The sequence below is a fragment of the Rhinopithecus bieti genome, unplaced genomic scaffold (assembly GCF_001698545.2).
Source record: "Rhinopithecus bieti isolate Rb0 unplaced genomic scaffold, ASM169854v2 scaffold_36417, whole genome shotgun sequence".
In the NCBI taxonomy this organism is placed as follows: Eukaryota; Metazoa; Chordata; class Mammalia; order Primates; family Cercopithecidae; genus Rhinopithecus; species Rhinopithecus bieti.
In genome coordinates this window covers 805,956-824,347 of record NW_016815677.1, presented here as the reverse complement: position 1 = coordinate 824,347, position 18,392 = coordinate 805,956, and the positions used below count along the sequence as shown (strand labels likewise).

Sequence of the window (18,392 nt, the reverse complement as noted above, 5' to 3'; positions counted from 1 at the left end):
CTCCTTCTCAAAAAAAAAAAAAAAAAATACAAAAATTAGCCAGGCGTGGTTGCAGGTGCCTGTAGTCCCAGCTACCTGGGAGACTGAGGCAGGAGAAGTGCTTGAACCCAGGAGGTGGAGGTTGCAGTGGGCAGAGATTTTGCCACTGCACTCCAGCCTGGGCAACTGAGCGAGACTCCGTCTCAAAAAATAAAACAAAATAAAAATAAAAAATAAACAAAAGAAGTAAAAAAAAGAATCAGAAAAGAAAAAAGAAACTGAGGTTCAGAAAGTTGAAGCGATGCTAGGAAACGCAGAAGTTGGATTTAGTGGTGGAGGCTCAGAGGGAGGTCACAGCCTGGAGGTGAATGGGATCTAGAGAGAAATTCCATGGTCCCTTCTGCCCCAAGAACGAGAGACAAGGGTGGCATTTTGAGTCCTTGAACGCCACTGCTCCTCCACACCTGAAGGAGAATGAGCTTCCATCACACTGGATCTGCCGTCGGGGGAACCTCCCTCAGGGTCTTGGAACATGGTCACCAGGAAGGACCCTCTTCCTATAGATGGAGATACTGAGGCTGGTGGGGGGCTCCCCAGTGACATCACTAGGAAGTGGTGGATCAAGGATGCAAACCCAAGTATTCTGACCTTGCAGCATACTACATCGAGTTCAAAGTTTCCCAGCTTGCCTGACCTAAGGTTTACACACGGTTCTTACAAAAATACAAATTCCTAGGACCTCTGCTTGGAGATTTTCACTCAGGAGGTCTTGGGTCAGCCCTGGAAGCTGATATTTTTCACAAGTTCCCCATGGGTGTCTTATGATGAGGGAGCTCAGGAGATACTCCCGTGGGGTCAAGGCCAGGCTCCCCACCACCCTGCAGCTCACTATCAACCTGGGCCATTGAACAAGTGCCAGGAAAGAGGAAAGCATCAATCATCACACTGCGCCTCTGTGGCTAGCTCCATCCCCTGAAACAATAGGAGTGGCAGAGTCCCAGCCTCATCTCTCACTAGGTACGTAACTCAGATAGGTCATGGGACTTCTTTGAGGACACAAAGTATGTGAAAATCAAAGGAAATGACATATTGTGTGACTGCTTGGGAAACCCACACAGTATTGTGCAACTGCTTCTTGTTTCATTGACTTGGCCCTTGGTAGGTAAAAATGTGTTTGTATTTCACAAGTATGTGTCACTCAGACAACAAGGAAGGTGTCCCTGATCTTACCCAGAGGTCACCAACCTTTCTGAGCTCTGAGATTTGTCAGGGGGCATAAACTTTGCCTGTTGGTGTGCTGGGAGAAAAAGCTGGGGTACAGAAATCATGTTAGGGAGAAAGCCACCTGGTGTCTTCCTTCTTATACACTTTTTCTCATCCCATGCGTTTTCTGGAACCTACCTTGTTTGAATCCTAGTTTTCCTTTACGGATCACCTTTTCCAAGTAGCCTTCCCTTATTGCAGCTGGTACAACTTCCCTATCCTATTAACACTCATAGCACTTGGTACGTGCAGATCTCAAGAATGCTGATCATTTTTCCTTAGAACTGTTTCCCCTCTGAGCTGCAGGCTCATTCATTTACATATTCCTGAGCCCTGCAGGACCCTGTGTTTCAAACCACAGGTCACTATTACGGGTCAGGATGTCAATTTAAAGCTATAATTTCCCGAAGTTGCCTGAGAAGAATCAGCCGGAGCTAGTGTTAAATATGCACAGGGCAACTTGTCTCTCTCCTGGTGATTCTGATTTAGTCTGTCTTGGAACTGATTTTATATATATATATCTCATATGTATCTATCTATGTCTATAGTATATATACATGTATAACATGTATGTATCATATGTGTATATATTGTGTATGATACATGTATCACATGTGTATATGATAAATGTATATGTGTGTGAGCGATACATGTATCATGTGTGATGCATGTATCATGTGTATGATACATGTATCATATATGTGTATATATGATATATATGTGTGTGTTGGGTTTTTTTGAGACAGGGTCTGTCACCCAGGCTGGAGTGCAGTGGTATGATCACAGCTCACTGCAGCCTCAACCTCCCAGACTTAAGCAATCCTCCCACCTCAGCCTCCCAGGTAGCTGGGACTACAGATGTGTGCCACCACGCCTGGCTAATTATGTTATTGTTTATAGACAGGGTCTCACTGTGTTGCCCACACTGATCTCAAACTCAAGTGATCCTCCTGCCTCAGCCTCCCAAAGTTCTGGGATTACAGGCCTGAGACACTATGCCCAGCCTGGTGATCTATTTTTTAACCAGACTTCTAGGACCTAGGATCTAGGTCAACGCTTTTCGATCTGTAATGTGCACACAGCACACCTGCTGAACTTGTTAAATACCAATCCTGGTTTCCCGGGGACAGAATTCTGCATTTCTAACAAACTTCTGGGTGACACAATGCTGGTGCTGTGAGTGTACGGCCCATAGGTAGTTTGCCCAAATTCAAGAGATTCTTATCATCAGGCACATTGGGGAAGCAAGTATTGAGTGCTATTGTTCTCAACCTCAGCACACCTGGGAAGCTTTTAAACTATACTAAGGTTCAGGTCCCCCTGCAAACCAATTAAATCAGAACCTCTGGGGCAGGGGAGTGGGGCGGGGAGGGGGGGGTGTTGTTTTGTTGTCAAAGCTTCCCAGATGATTCTAATGTGAAGCAGGGCTAAGAATCACTGATTCACTGGGTCCCCACCAGTATTAAAATAAATGAATGAATAAATTGAAGAGAACAAACCATCTCACAGGCTTGCAGGGTAAACCCTGGGTCTCCATTATATGTTATAAATACAGATGCACGTGAGTTGCTGGATCACAGCAGGTTTGGACATGAGTGAAGCAGAAAGGGAGAAGGTCCTAGAGTTCACAGACCAGTCATGGGGACAAACCCCAAGGACATGGGGTGGGGGCCAGGGAGGGTGGGGCTGACAGCACTGAGGGGCTCTGCAGCAGGAGGCAGTGAGGTCAGATGGGGCAGCAGTGACCAGAAGCCTCTGAACTGAGCCATGCTGGAGGAGCAGGACATTTGTCATGAAGCAAGCAAGACCTTTTAGGCACAGAGGACAAAAAATACGCAAGCATGCGGCGGGGGGCGCGAAAAGAATGCAGCAAGTTCAGGGAAGGGAACACTAAGTGGCTGACTGGCCCTTGGCCATTTGGTACTGGGGGTGTGAAGGGGAGGGGCAGAGATAGGCAGGGGCCTGATTGCAGGGGCCTAGGAAATGTGAGCTGAAGAGAAAGGAAGGTCAATGACCCCTTGTTAGGGAATGACCTCAGGTGATCTTCTCTTGGCAGAGCCACTCAGTTTCTGAGACTCCACTGACAGCTTGCATAATAAGGCTGTTTTCATGCACCTAAGAGCCTATGAAGTCTGAGGGCACCAGACAACTTCTTAGAAAGCATTTTGAGAGAAGGAGTGGAGGGTGATTAAGCAAAGATCCACCAGCAACCTTCCTATGGCTCTTCCCCCAAGAACCCAGGCCCTCCCTTCCAACAGCTCTGCTCTCCACCCGCATTTCATTTCAGCAAACATCTCTTAGGTACCCTTTTTGCCAAGCACTGAGTGGGAGAGCCAGGAAAAATCCAGACAGCTCTGCCCTCATGAGCTGGCGGTGGGAAAGATCACATTTTCATGAGTGACTACAACATAGGACAGGACATCAGAAGCGCCCCAAACTTTGAGCCATGGGAAGGCAGGGGCAAGAACAGTCAATTTTGCCTGAGATGATCAGGGAAGGCTGCTAGGGGGAAGCAAGAGGCAACCACTGGAGATTTTTAAGCTGGGGGATGACATGATCACAGCTGGGTTAGAGGATATCTGGCAGCTGACCTAGTGGCTGGAGGTATGGAACGCAGCAATGGGTGGATGAGGACAGAAATGAAGGGCTAACTTTAAGATGGATCTGGAATCCAAAAATAGAGGGTTTTCATCCCCAACATTCATATGCCCAAGAAGAGCCAATGAAGGGCCTGGGGGTTTCTGACAAGGAACAGAGAGCTGGAGGCGCAGAGGCCTGTGCTGTGACCTGCAGCATAAAAGAAGCAGACTGGCTCAGCTCCAGACCTGAGCTTTCCCATTAGCCTGGGATTTTCTGAGTCTGGTGTGCCCCAATTGTGTGTTTCAGTCTTTTCCTTCTTGTTCAGGTTTTACCACAGGAGAATAACCTCTCCATTCTAATCTGAAATTAATTATTTATGCTTATGAACACTCTGGATGCCTGCCTGGTCTATTTATTTTTCGAATAATACATCTGAATAGGCATTCACACAAGACAGGGCAAACATAATTTTGAGGCAAAGACCCTTTCCAACTGTTGCCCGATTAATTGTTCTAAGCCATTGTGTAGCTTTATCCTTATCCTGTGGAGTCCAAAATTTATCCCTCGCATACTAATTAGATGGCAGGTGCCTGTGTCTGACAGTCAAGATTCGCACTATCCAGCCCCACCACCTGACCCTTACAATCTTATCTCCTGCTGCTATGAGTTTCTCCACTGGGCCAAACTCCACCCATCCACCCTCCAAGGCCCAGTTCAAACGTCTACTCTGTGAAGCCATCTCTGGATCTCCCTCGAGGGGGGAGGGCCCCCCATGCTTCTGAATTTCCACTCTTTTGTTTTTGTATCCTTCATCAGACGCTAAGCTCCCCAGGACCTTGCACGCAGTAGGTTCCTCAATGGAGCGTTTGCTGGAATAGGGGAGCGTGGTCTCCAGCTTCCCGAGAGGCAGCTAAGCACGGCAGCCAAAGCGGAGCTGGGCAAAGACCAGACCCGCTTTTGGAGTGTCTACAAAGTGCTCTCGGGGGAAGGGGGTACGCGGCGAACGTCGCCCACCCGGAGCCGATCCCCCCAAGAACGCTTCACTCGGGTGGGGTTACTGCTTGGGCTCTCCCCAAGCACAGTGCACACACTTCACACATCCACAAGAAACCCCTCTCCCCTCAGACCAACCGTTCCGTTTCCTTCAACGCCTCCCATCTGTTGTGTGCGTTCCAGTTTCCAACTCAGAGTCAGAACCCTCATTTTCAGAGTCTCCTACAACAGCCCGGGGACGCATACAAGGCATGGGTAACTTTTCAGACGGGGATTTGGGGCTCAGGGTCCAGCGACTCGTCCAAGGTCACTCTCAAGAAGTATGAGGGCCATGACTTTGACCCAGGCCTTCTAACTCCCCGGGCAGCGCTCCTTCCAAGCCCTCCGCAAGCGGTCTGAGCTTCGAAGGAAAAAGAGTTAAAACGTTTAAAAGTGATCCGTATGTTCCAAAGCACGCACAAAGTGTGTTCTGTGAACTGCGGAATGGGTTGCTGATAAAAGGTCCCTCTGAAGGTTTGAAGATACCCAACAAGGCTCCACAGAGGACACTTTGGAGTCTTCCGCGAAGGCGCTAGCCCCCTAAAACCGACAATGCCCCTAAAACCGACAATGCCCAGACGCCCCCTGCAGGCAGCTCGCTAGAGAACGCGCGTTGGCTGTTTCTGGCACGCTGAGGCCACCGTACGGCATTAAGGGTGAAGCATCGAGGCTAGCGGAGCCCTCAACCTGACAGGTGTGCTGGCGTGGCCCTCTACCTGCCCCGCCGCGGCGGCCTGCGGCCAGGAAAAGTAGGCTGGCGACATCTGGCGGGCCGCGGGCCGAGGGAGAGGAGGCGGAGCGGCGTCTCCCTCACGTGACCCCAACGGCGCCTAGCGCGTCGCGCTGCGCCCCAGCCCCTGGGTCGGTCACGGTCTGCGCCTGCGCGGGCCCCGGCTCGCTATCTGTCCTGCGGGACGCGGGTGGCGATGGGTGAGTACGGGGCGGGCGTGGGGAAGCACCGGGCTCCCGTAGCAAGAGGTTGGAGGGAGGGGAAATGCGTCGAAGGGCCCGTTGGGGTAGCCTGCCGCCCTGGGGGCCCATCCCCGTCTTCTGCGCGCTCCAGCTGCACTGGCCCGGCCCCTGCGGGCCCCACCCAGGCGGCGCGTACTGAATCAGTTCTGAGCCTCCTCGGCTCCCAGCTCCCCCGCCTGCCGCGGGTGTTTGTCCGGCTGCTGGGCGACCTTTCCTGCGGAGGCGCTGTCCCTTCATTCGGGCGCGCCCCGGGCTGGGGAGGCACCTCCCTAGTACACAGGAACCGCAGGGGTGGGGAGGAGCCGGGCGCTACCTGCACCCAGGGGAAAGCGGGGCTGGCACCGCGCAAGGGCCCTTGCCTCCCGGGAGACGGATTTCTGCCTCACCTCGGGACCCCTGGCTGTAGAGTGTCAGAGACAGAAGAGGACTTAGTGATCTTGTCCAACCCCCTCCCCGCTTTTCACAGGTTGGGGAAACGGACGCCTGGAGAACGGTAAGTTCAGCTACATAACCTGGCAGTGCTTGTTCTGCGACACCATGTTGCATCGCGTTGTAGGAAGCTCACTTGTACAAGGATTTTCGGTGACGATGGTGGTGGTGGTGTTAGCCTCCATCCATTATTTGGTGTTCAGTTTAGCTAGACGGAGTATGTCAGCACCTCAGCTTTCTGCATAACCTTTGTTTTGCACCTCACAGCTCTACCTAGCTGATCTTAATTCCCACCTTCTGTTTCTCTCTACTTGTAATCTGTGAAACAGAAGCCCTTGAAATGTATAGTGACCTTGCCATTTTGAGCCTCCTCTGCCCGTGCTTTGAAAGGATTCCATAGGGTCAAAAGATGCTAGGACTCTTGAGGTCCCATAGTGGTTCAGAGCACAGGTTACCGCTTCGGAACTGGAGTCACCCTTAGCGCATCTCAGGGGAAAATAAGCTAGGAGTTGACTTGTCTGATCTCTCGATTGGTAAATGAAAGCAAACTCAGATTAGTGGATTTTAAAATCAGATATTGCTTTGTCTTTGTATTGGCAAGATAGTGTCATAACTAGGACTAGACCCAGGCTGATCTTGTTCTGAATGCTGACTCAGACCTGCTGACTAGTGGAAATTCACATCCTTTGAGAATTGGAGTCACCCTCTCCCCAGTTTTTGCAGAGACCTTTGTATTGGGATCATATCTGGATCATGCCGATCCATGTAGGCTGTACATTACAATAAGGTTTTAGACTTTACACTGTTTTCTTAGTCACAGAAGCTTGACACTTGTAGTTGCTTGAAAGTCAAGTTCATTAACTGCTCCCTTATGATGAGATAGTTTTACGTAGCACACAAGCGTGAAGTTATGGTAAATAAATTTTGCAGTAAATTGCAAAGAATTATCCACATTAATGAATAAAAGTATAAAAATCAATTTAGCAAAGAAATTTAACCATGTTCACAGTATAGGTAAACATGCAAAATTCTAAACTGCACTACCAAATAATGCTGTGCACATTATCCTTCTATTGCTAAATTAAGAACCTGTTCACACCATCCTGGTGTGTAGGATTAAACTAGAGAAAAAGCTTTAAATCTGTGAAGTCCGAGAGAGTTTCATAACATTTTTTCTCCCCATCTAGGCCTATTTTTTAAATCTGAGAATCTTAACGTACAGTAATGTTCTTAAAATAGTTTGATATGGTGGTCAATAAATGGTTAACTTGTGTTAGCTGTAATTTTCCGCTTGTTTAATACAGTCCCCATTCTCAGAGTCATAAATAAACTAACCTTTATTTGCAAAATTTCAGAAAGTAATACAAGTAACATTCCAATAAAAGTGAACATGGACAAGATATTTATTGTTGTTCATGTATGCAAATAACTTGGCTTGTACTGTCAAGGAGCATATGTAAACAACTTGTAGGTGGTAACTTTAGAATATAAAATATTTCGTGTGCTCAGTATGTAAAAATAAAATGGTTTTGACATTCATAAATTGTCACAATATCATGTAATCATGTACATTAATCTAAATATTCTTGTTGATTTAACATTGTTTAATTTTGAAACTGAAGAAGTGCAAAGCATTACATGGGTATCAGGCTTTTCTAGACTAAGTGTTAGGACTTCAAATATTGATTAATCTTAGCTTGTAAGTGTACTACTAAGAGTTTTTAACTCATGCCTATCAGCTGAAACAGTAAAAAGTAAGGATGTAGTAGACTAGTAATTATCAAACTCAATACCCCGACAAATTTCAGTGTCTAGAACCGTATCTTGAAGTTAATCCTATTAAGCCCCAAAACTGCGTATATTAAGAAAGGGAGAGGAGAGAGGGAACAGATGATATTCTGGAACCTTTTTTTTTTTCCTTTTAATCCTATTTTTACTGTGAATAACAGCACTAAACTGACTAACTGAAGATTTTGGGACACTTATAAGCAAGTAAAGACGAAATGCTAGCTCTCTTAAGTAGTAGGAAGAGTTTTGCTCAAAGGAAAGTACATAGCCTTAAACAGTCAAGTTGTGAAACAAAGGATAGAAATAGTTGTCCCACTTAAGAATTACAAGAAAAAAAGCCGGGCACGGTGGCTCACACCTTTAATCCCAGCACTTTGGGAGGCCAAGGCAGTTTGGATCACTTGAGCTCAGGAGTTCAAGACCAATCTAGCCAACATAGTGAAACCCCGTCACCACTAAAAATACAGAAATTAGCCAAGTGCAGTGGCGCACCTGTAATCCCAGCTACTTGGGAGGCTGAGGCAGGAGAATCACTTGAACCTGGGAGGCAGAGGTTGCAGTGAGTCAGGATCGTGCTACTGCACTCCAGCCTGGGCGACATAATGAGACTCAGTCTCAAAAAAACAAGCAAACAAACAAAAAAACAGTACAAGAAAATAAACCCAGACCAAGTAGGAGAAAGATAATAAAGAGGAAAAGCAATTTAAAAATGTTTAAACCGCTGGGTGCAGTGGCTCACACCTGTAACCCCAGCACTTTGGGAGGCCGAGGCAGGTGGATCACCTGAGGTCAGGGGTTCGAGACCAGCCTGACCAGTGTAGTGAAACCCTGTCTCTACTCAAAATAGAAAAATTACCAATGCGTGGTGGTGTGCACCCATAGTCCTAGCTATTTGAGGGGCTGAGACTGGAGAATCACTTGAACCCGGGAGGCAGAGGTTGCAGTGAGCCGAGATTGCACCCCTGCACTCCAACCTGGGCAACAGAGTGAGACTCTGTCTCAAAAAAAAAAAAAAAAAAATTTTTTTTAAACTAGGTGGGCATGGTGGCTGATGCCCTTTGGGAGGCCAAGGACAGCAGATGGCGTGAGCCCAAGGAGTTTGAGACTAGCCTGGGCAACGTGGCGAAACCCTGTCTCTACAGAACATACAAAAATTAGCTGGGCTTGGTGGTGTGGGCCTGGGGTCCCAGGTACTCAGATGGCTGAGGAGAAAGGATTGCTTGAGCCCAGGAGGTCAAGGCTGCAGTGAGTACACAGAGCTGTGAGGTAGCCACTGCACTTCAGCTCAGGCGACAGAGCGAAACTCTGTCTCAAAAAAAAACAAAACAAAACTGAGAAATAGTAAAATTGGTAATTCACAAGCTGCTACTTTGCTAGGAGCGGGAAGGTTATAAATTAGATAAACTGATAACTCTGCTCAAGAAAAACGGGAACATATGTACACAGGTTAGAAATAATTTTTTAAAACAGCAAGTGTTGCATGGGTGCAATGGCTTGTAAATCCCAGCATTTTGGGAGGCCAAGGCAGGAGGATCACTTGAGCCCAGGAGTTCAAGACCAGCCTGGGCAACATAGCGAGACCTCCTCTCTACTAAAAATTATTTTTAAAAGTTAGCCAAGCATGGTGGCATGCGCCTGTGGTCCTGGCTACTCAGGAGACTGAGGCCCGGAGGGTCCAGGCTGCAGTGAGCTGTGATCGTACCACCGTACTCCAGTCTGGGTGACAGAACAAGACCTTGTCATTTTCTTTTTCTTTTTTTCTTTTTGGATGGAGTCTCGCTCTGTCACCCAGGCTGGAGTGCAGTGGTGCAATCTTGGCTCACTGCATCCTCCACCTCGGGGGTTCAAGCGATTCTCCTGCCTCAGCCTCCCAAGTAGCTGGGACTACAGGTGCGTGCCACCATGCCTGGCGAACTTTTTGTATTTTTAGTAAAGGTGTGGTTTCACCATGTTAGCCAGGATGGTCTCAATCTCCTGACCTCATTCATGATCCGCCTGCCTTGGCCTCCCAAAGTGGTGGGATTATGGGCGTGAGCCACCACATGTGGCCAAGACCCTGTCTTTAAAAATAAAAATAGGCTAGGAGCAGTGGCTCATGCCTGTAATCCCAACACTTTGGGAGGCCAAGGCGGGTGGAACACTTGAGCCCAGGAGTTTGAGACCACTGTGGACAACATAGTGAGACTCTGTCTCTACAAAAAAAAAAAAAAAAAAAAAAAAAAAAGCCTATATAAATTAAACCAGAATTTTTTTTTTTTTAAGGAAATCCAGTTATCAAAATTGACTCGAGAAGAGAGAACCTAACAGAACAATAACAATGGAAGAAATTGGGAACATTATCACAAAGCTGTCATCCTGCCAAACTCCAGGCTCAGGTGATGTCACAGGTGAATTCTTTTAAACTTCAAGGAACAGATCATTTTGATAAGGTTTAAATTGTTCTACAGTATGATGGGGGGGCGGGGAATCACATACTCTTCTTACAAAGCCAGTGGAACATTGACACTGGCACTTGATGTGAAGATAGTGTTAAAACTGGAAACTTATCTGAGTGCCAAGGCTTATGCCCATAATCCCAACACTTTGGGAGTCTGAGACAGAAGGATTGCTTGAGCCAAGGAGCTTCAGACCAGCATGGGCAACACAGAGTGACCCTTTCTCTACAAAAAAGTGAAAAATTAGCCAGGCATGGTGATGCACGTGTGTGGTCCCAGCTGGGAGAATTGCTTGAGTCTGGGAGCTTGAGGCTGCAGTGAGCCATGATTGTACCACTGCACCCCAGCCTGGGTGACAGAGGGAGACCCTGTCTTGTAAAAGAAGAAAAAAAAAAAGACAACATGATCTGTTATGAACAATAATATGAAATTTTAAAATATGACCAAATGGAAGTTAGCAGTATGATAAAAGAATTATTTCACCACAGCCAAGTAGCATTTATCTACATATTACAAGGGTGAGTAATCACCAAGAAATACACTAATATAATACACCAAATGAATAAGTCAGAAAAGACTAATAAAATAGCTTGCCTTTGTTGAGTACCTACTGTACACTAGACTGTTCTCCCAGGCACTTTACATGTTACTAGCTCAGTTAATTGAGCTAGTCTATGAGGTAGTTAACAGCCGTGTTTTATAAAGAGAATAAGCTATAGAGTGACTTGTCAAAGGTCACACAGTACGTGTGTGGTGGAGCTAGGATTTAAACTGAGGTAATTAGTAGGTTCCAGAGGCTCTACTCTTAAATATTACACTGGCTCTGTCTCCAGTGTTTGTATGATCATCTCAGGAGCTTCCTAAAAGCATTTGACCAAAGTTTAAGATAGACTTTTGAGTTATTGGTAGTGGGAAGGTGTGCAGGTGATTGAACTTCAGTACAATAATAATAAATGTATATTTCCTTCCCGTGTTTGAAAATTCTCTCAGTTTGACTTATCAGTTGACTATAAAATGGAATCCTTTTAATTTTATTTATTTATTTATTTTTGAGACGGAGTCTTGCTGTGTCGCCCAGACTAGAGTACAGTGGTGCAATCTTGGCTCACTGCACCTTGCCTCCTGGGTTCAGGCAGTTCTCTTGCCTCAGCCTCCTGAGTAGCTGAGATTACAGATGCCCAGCTAAATTTTGTATTTTTAGTACAGATAGGGTTTCACCATGTTGGCCAGGCTGGTCTCGAACTTCTGATCTCAAGTGATCTGCCTGCTTCGGCCTCCCAAAGTGCTGGGATTACAGGTGTAAACTACCGCGCCTGGCCTGGAATCCATTTTTAATGGGAAGCACAATTTCATAGTTAATAGTTAGGGGCAGGAGCTGAAGTTATAATTGCAGCTCTGCTAATTCTTAGAATGAATATAGATTGAAGTTTTGGGGTTTTTGGCATAATTTGTGAGATGAAATTATGTGATAGCAGTAGGAAGGCCTCTTTCACTTCATGTTTACAGTACAGTCCTGCAGATGGGCGGGGGTCGATGATAAACAGGGAGGAGGGATACTTGAGTGGAAATAAATCTTATATGACTCAGCTGATCAGTGAACGTTTTTGTGTCTTGATGATTTGTTTCCCTGTGTAAACTTGAAAACTGCTAGGACCTGGATTATGAACACTGAGATGACAAGAACTTCCTGTTTAAAACCAAAAGCCAACTAATGATAATCCCTAGGAGAGTTCCCACAGGTGTCAAGAAAAATATAAGAACTATGATTATATATATATGTAATTATATGGGGATTATAATAATTATAATTTATTATAATCCTTTATTATAATTTAATTTTATTCAGGAAGTATTTGTCAGTTCAATAAGAAGAAAGAATTACACATGAAAGAGAAGGCAAAATTTTTTGCAAGTGATCTTTTACATTGTGGAAACTGAAACAAATTCACCAAAAAACTGAGACATAGTAAGAATTCAGTAAGTTAGCTGGTTCTAACCTTAATACCCAAGAATTGTTCGTTTTTTCTTATGCAAACAAAAACTAGTTAGAACATTGATGGAAATAAATAGCCTATGAATAATAATAGGCAGGGCAAAGTGGCTCATGTCGGTAATCCCTCTTTGGGAGGCTGAGGCAGGAGGATCGCTTGAGCCCAGAAGTTGAAGACCAACCTGGGCAACATAGTGAAATCCCATCTCAAAAAGAAAAAGATTAAAAAATTTAAAACAAAATGTAATAGTAACCAAAAAGGTAAAATACATTGGTGTAAGAAATAAGATCTATGTGAAGAAAATTTTAATGCTTTAAGGTTTGCAAAAAGTTGTAAGTAAATAGGAAGATACCAAGTTCTTGCAAAGTTAACATTCAATTTTGAAAAGATGATCAGTATTTAAAATTAAAATAGACTTGTCATGTCATGTCTGTCATTCCCTCCAGACAATTAGTTAATGACCTCCTGCTGTACGTGGCCTTGATACCTTCTATGATTGTACTTATCTCCCTATAGTGGCCAGACTGGTCTTGAACTCCTGACTTCAAGTGATCCGCCCACCTCGGCCTCCCAAAGTACTGGGATTACAGGCGTGAGCCACTGTGCCCGGCTACCTGGCCTATTTTTACTATATATGCGTCATTTTGTGGATACATCTTCCACCATAAAACACCAGCAGGATTTTGGGGAAGAGTACACGGAAGTTTACCTGAGAAAAGTGAGAGGACCAGAAAAACTGTAATAATTCTCTTCGGAGGGGAAGCCCTACTAGATGATGAACTGTATTCTGATGCTGCAATAGGTTAAAACAGGTTAGGACTAGAGAAGAAATACTAGGCTCTTTGTGGAAAAGAATGGAGTGCAGAAATAAACGTGAGTGCCCATGGGTATTTAGATTATGCTGCGACTGGTGGAAACAAAGTTCATCAGTGATGTTGGCAGTCTCTTGTCTTTGCCTCACTTCTTGTACTGATATTCCAGAGAGATTACAGTGTACGTGATAAATGAAACCATAAAAATTATGGAAGGGCCTGTAATCTGAGCACTTTGGGAGGCCGAGGCTGGCAGGTCACTTGAGGCCACGAGTTTGAGACCAGTCTGGCCAATGTGGCAAAACCTTGTCTCTACTAAAAATATAAAAATTAGCAGGGCATGGTGGCACACACCTATCATCCCAGCTACTTGGGAGGCTGAGGGAGAAGAATCACTTGAACCAGAAAGGCAGAGGTTGCAGTGAGCTGAGATCACACCACTGCCCTCCATCCTAGATGATAGAGTGAGACTCTTTCAAAAAAAAAAAAAGTTGTGGAAGGAAGCCTGGATTACTTGTTTATAATTTTGGAGTAATGAAGACCTTCTGAGGAGAACATGAAATCTAGAAGTTGAGATATATTTAATATCCAAATTAAGAACTTTAGTGTATAAAAATGGTATAGACATGGAAAAATTATTTGCCACAATTTGACTAATATAACTAGATTCATTTTCTTCATATCCAAAAGGTATTTTACAAATCAGTAAGACAACCAAAGCGCCAGCAGAAAAATGGGCAACATATATGAAAATATAGAGTAAAGAAGTGGTCAGTAGAAATGAAAGATGCTGAATCATATTCAAAAATTTAAATGTCAGGCAAGGTGGCTCACTCCTTGTTAATCCCAGCGCTTTGGGAAGCTGAGGCATGAGGATCACTTGAGGCTAGGGGTTGGAGACCAGGCTGGCTAACATAAGACCCCTTCTCTACAAAAGAAAAAGTAAAAAAAAAAACGGAATGTGGTGGTGTGTGCCTGTAGTTCCAGCTACTCAGGAGGCAGGAGGGTCATTTGAACCTAGGAGTTCAAGGTTATGGTAAACCTATGGTAAACCATGATTGTTCTACTGCATCCTAGCCTGGGCAACAGAATGAGATGTTGTCTCAAAAAAAAAAAGTTTTTAATGGCAAAACAATTCACAGGGATTAGGTACAAGGTTGCCCATTGCTGCATTGTTTAAAGGCGAAATAGAAAAAAATACCCAAAGGAATAGTTCTACTATAAGGACACATGCCCATCCATGTTCACTGCAGCACTATTCACAGTAGCAAAGACATGGAATCAACCTAAATGCCCATCAGTAGTATACAGGATAAAGAAAACTTGGTACACATACACCATGGAATACTATGCAGCCATAAAAAGAACAAGATCGTGTCCTTTCCCGGAACATGGATGGAGCTGGAAGCCATTATTCTTAGCAAACTAACTCAGGAACAGAAAACCAAATACCACACGTTCTCACTTATAAGTGGAAGCTAAATGATGTGAACTCACGGACACATAGAGGGGAACAACACACACTGGGGCCTATAGGAGGGTGGAGGGTGGGAGGAGGGAGAGGATCAGGAAAAATAACTAATGGGTACTAGGCTTAATAACTGGGTGACAAAATAATCTGTACAACAAACCCCATGGCACAAGTTTATATAACAAACTTGCACGTGTACCTCTGAACTTAAAATAAAAGATTTTTTAAAAGGCCAGGCCAGTGGCTCATGCCTGCAATCCCAGCACTTTGGGAGGCCAAGGCAGATGGATCGCTTGAGGCCAGGAGTTCCAAGACCAGCCTGGCCAACATGTTGATACCGCGTCTTTACTAAAAATACAAAAATTAGCCAGGCATGGTGGCAGGCGCCTGTAATCCCAGCTACTTGGGAGGCTGAGGCAGGAGAATCACTTGAACCCAGGAGTTGGAGGTTGCAGTGAGCCGAGATCGTGCCACTGCATTCCAGCCTGGGCAGCAAAGCAAGACTCTGCCTCAAAAAAAAAAAAACAAGAAAAAAAGAAAAGGTGGGTGGGGCAGGTTTAATTAGACCTTTCCTCTAGACACTTCTGGAAGGTCTTGGAATTAAAAACATACAGCTTTTATATACCCACTCACATACTTGGCAAGCTGAATTGTCCACAGACTTTTCCAAACCTTAATAATACAAAACAAAACTATAAAAAATATATAAAAAAAAGCAACCATAAACAGGAGATAGAATAAATTGTATGCAGTGCAGTCATTTCAGAGTACAGTGCAACCATTCTAAACACTGAGGTATCTCTGTGCTGATGTTAGATTCCAAAATGCATTGTTACACACCTCACTTTTTTCGCTTAGTAGTGTGTGTGTTTCTTTTGAAAATGATGAGTAGGTTGGAAGAGGGCAGGGAATAGGGGTGGGTGAAGGTGAACAGAGTCAGGCTGATTGCTGCAGAGTCCCTGACATTAGTTCAGGTGAGATGAGACCCGAGTAGGCCAGTGAGCCTGGAGGAGAGGCTTTCTGTATGTTTAATTGATTTCCAGCTTTTTTTCTCTATTCATTTAGGTAATACACATTTCTTTTGTGCATTTTTATTTAAATTTTTGTTGTTGTTGTTGTTACTGGATCTACAAACAGCCCAACTCCAAGGAATCTGGCATCTCTCAATGGAGCATACAGGTGACTTCATAATCTAACCGCATTAGTAACTGGCAAAATTGGAAGTAATTTCTCTCTGTTTAAATGGCAGTGAAACAAATTTTCAGAGCAGGTTTCTTCAACTGAACAAAATATTTTGAACCTTAGAGGTGGTATGGCTCTCCTGATCAGGGAGGAACTGTGAAAGGTTTGAGCTCTGACACTGCCCAGCTCTCTGGTTACAACCAAGTGACTTTCTTTGAGTGGGGAGAATACAGCCATAAGATAGTCACAGCCAGGCTTTTAACAGCAAATACTGAACACAAATGCTCAACAGTAAAGGACACAATGTGTAAGTGAAGATGTATTCACAGGATGAGACATACAGTTATTAAAAATAAAGAAGTGTTTAAGGTTCAGTGTAGGATTAATTTTGAATTTTTAGTGGTATTTAGATGGAAAGTAGACTCCTCGTATTACCTTCCTTAGGGTAGACTTTGGGCCTGCAGTGATAGTAGTCCTAACTTGCTCTTAGTTAAGAAGAGTTCATCTTTAGAAACATGACAGCAAAGCAACTCAAACTCCAAAGAGGCATTAGGCCATAGATTGCACAGACGTCTACATTTTCTTAATAATAGTCTACATTCTTAGAAAAGGACATACAGACTTAGTGTAACATACTTTAAGTAAAATAGTTTCTTTCATCTGCTTCACAAGAGAAAGCAAAATATTTTGGCCGGGCACAGTGACTTATACTTGTAATCCCAGCACCTTGAGAGGCTGAGGCGGTTGAATCACTTCAGCCCAGAAGCTCGAGACCAGCCTGGGCAACATGGTGAAACCCCATCTCTACAAAAAATACAAAAATTGGGCCGGGCGCTGTGGCCCACACCTGTAATCCTAGCACTTTGGGAGGCTGAGGCAGGCGAATCACCTGAGGTAAGGAGTTCGAGACCAGCCTGGCCAACACGGCAAAACTCCATCTCTACTGAAAATACAAAAACTAGCCGGGCATGGGTGGTGCGCACCTGTAATCCTAGCTACTCAGGAGGCCGAGGCGGTAAAATCGCTTGAACCCAGGAGGCAGAGATTGCATTGAGCCAAGATTGTGCTACTATACTGCAGCCTGGGCGACAGAGTGAGACTCCATCCAAAAAAAAAAAAAATTAACCACGTGTAGTGGCACGTGCCTGTAGTCCCAGGTAGTCAGGGGGCTGAGATGGGAGGATGGCTTGACCCCAGGAGGTTGAGGCTGCAGGTGAGCCAAGATTGCACCACGGCATTCCAGCCTGGGCAACAAAGTGAGACACTCTCAAAAAAAAGAAAAAGAAAATTTTATATATATATATCATGTAGTATTGTATATATATAATGTAGTATTGTTCAGAGGGTCTTGGGATTTTCCTGAGGGTCCTAACCTGCTTCTCTGTCCTCATCAGCTACCCATCCTTCTCCACCTACGTTGTGCCCCTGCAGGCACACACAGGTAACCTCCAAGAATGCAATGCCGATGCTCCTTTAGCCCAACACCTATGCCTTAGCCTGTGCTGCTCCATTGGCTAAAATGTGCTTCACCCTTATGTGCATAGTGATACTTATTCAGCTTTCAGAGTCGAGCCCAGGGGTCGTGTTCTGCCTGTCATTCCTTCTAGACAGCTGATGAATGACCTCCTGCTCTACGGGGCCTTGATACCTTCCATGATTTCATTTATCTCCCTGTTGTCTAATTATTTGCATGTCTTATCTCCCCTGACGTAGGTACCTGACATACACGCGCTATTTAACTTTTACTTTCCATCTAAATACCACTAAAAATTCAAAATTAATCCTACACTGAACCTTAAACACTTCTTTATTTTTAATAACTGTATGTCTCATCCTGTGGATACATCTTCACTTACACATTGTGTCCTTTACTGTTGAGCATTTGTGTTCAGTATTTGCTGTTAAAAGCCTGGCTGTGACTATCTTATGGCTGAATCTCTGTGTACATGTTGTGTGAATTGTTTTCTTAATCTGCCGTCTCAGAAGGAAAATTATGGTTGTGTATGTGTTCCATATTCGTTACACATCGGTGGCTCTGGCAGATACATGCCCCTTAGGAACTAATGCTTTCTGATTCTTTCTGTGCCTCAGCTCTATGCTTTTTACTTTGAGAGTGATCATGGTTTTCCTTAACATCTTTTGTCCTGAATGTTGAGCAGTTCACCACAGCATGTGTGTAGTATGAGGAGGGAAAAAAAAACATAAAGAACTTGGCAATTTTTTGTTCCAACTGAAAGACCTAGACAGTTTTTTGTTGTTTTTATTATTTCCCATTGAAACCCTTAAATATGGTTTGGATTGCTTCCACCTCTTGGCTGTTGTGAATAGTACTTCTGTGAACGTGGGTGTGCAAGGTCTTTGAGGCTGCGCTTTCAATTCTTTTGGTTATATCCCCAGAAGTAGGATAGTAGGATTGTTGGATCGTATGTTCTTTTTTTTTTTTTTTTTTTTTTTTTTT

General features: G+C 44.6%; 1 long non-coding RNA gene across 3 annotated transcripts in view; it reads left to right on the top strand.

The window, feature by feature from the left end:
- Positions 1-4,386: 4,386 nt before the first annotated feature.
- Positions 4,387-18,392, top strand: part of LOC108516208 (uncharacterized) — a 56,729-nt gene continuing 42,723 nt past the window's right edge. Inside the window, exons 1-3 of one of the 3 annotated variants that reach the window (XR_001881739.1) lie at positions 4,387-5,784; positions 6,293-6,319; positions 10,306-10,430. This is a non-coding gene — a long non-coding RNA (uncharacterized LOC108516208). The other 2 variants (XR_001881737.1, XR_001881738.1) reach the window with 2 other exon arrangements.